We start from the raw sequence: 1,131 nt of genomic DNA, 5'->3' as shown, positions 1-1,131 counted from the left end.
TGCATATCTTCCTGAGGGTTGAGGTGTATGTACAGCTAGGAGGATGCATGCAGTTTATACGTTGTCTTTTTATTTTATATTTCTTTTTGTTTTTGTTTTTCTTTGTCTCCTTTTTTTCTCTTTTTTGTTTTCTTTGTCTCCTTCTCGCCCTAATAAAGAAACGATTTAAAGAGACAGATAAATGCAGTGTCTCCTCTTGCTTCCTGCTGCTGCTGCTGTTGCTGCTGCTGCTGCTGCTGTTGCTGTGCTGCTGCTGCTGCTGTTGCTGCTGCTGCTAACTGCTGCTGCTGTTGCTGCTATGCAGCTCTCCTTCTCTCCTCTCCTTGAGCCTCTTTGTTGTTGTTTTTTTTTTCTTTTTCTTTTTTATTTGTTGTTGTATTCTCTTTATCTGTCTTTGTTTCTTTTTTCTGTCTCTTTTTCTTTTTCTTTTTTTTGCTGCTGCATGCAACAACTTCTGCGTTATTTGTCTCTCTTCTTTTTTTTTATTTTTATTATAATAATTATTGTAATTATAATTATATTTATTATAATAATTATATTTATTATTATTTCTCTTCTTTTCTTTCTGGTGGTGTTTTGTTGTTTATGTTGCCGTGCAGCAGCAAGTTGAGGTGTACAGACACCTGGTGATGCTCTTTGCATGCATGCAAGAATAATAATTAAATTAATAAAATTATTTTTATTATAACATAAAAATATTTCTTTATATTTAACTAGCCATAGACAACGCCTTCTATACACCGCTACACGCACATACACCACACAAACCCTAAACCCTAAACCCTAAACCCTCACAGGAGGAAAGCAGTGTGAAGACTCGAGGGTTTTCTGGTTTGTGGAGGCCGTATGGCGCCGCGTAGCTTTCTAGATGATAAAAATTTATAAAAAATATTATGTTGCAGCTGTGTATGCTGCATGCATGCACACACTTACACTGTACTTTGCCTGCACGGGGAGAAGATATAGAATATATATATGGCCTGGTTTGATGCTTGTTTATAAAGCGAGGTGCAGATACACCCCAGAGACTACTTGCAGTGTACATACACCACGATCCACAGCCTGCATGCATTGCTGCGGGAATACAAGAAGGGGCTGCAACATTTTATTTGTTTCGATGAACCCTCGACA

The sequence above is a fragment of the Eimeria mitis genome, genomic scaffold (assembly GCF_000499745.2).
Source record: "Eimeria mitis Houghton genomic scaffold, Emh_scaff3431, whole genome shotgun sequence".
Classification (NCBI taxonomy): domain Eukaryota; phylum Apicomplexa; class Conoidasida; order Eucoccidiorida; family Eimeriidae; genus Eimeria; species Eimeria mitis.
Note: the sequence above shows the minus strand (reverse complement) of the source record.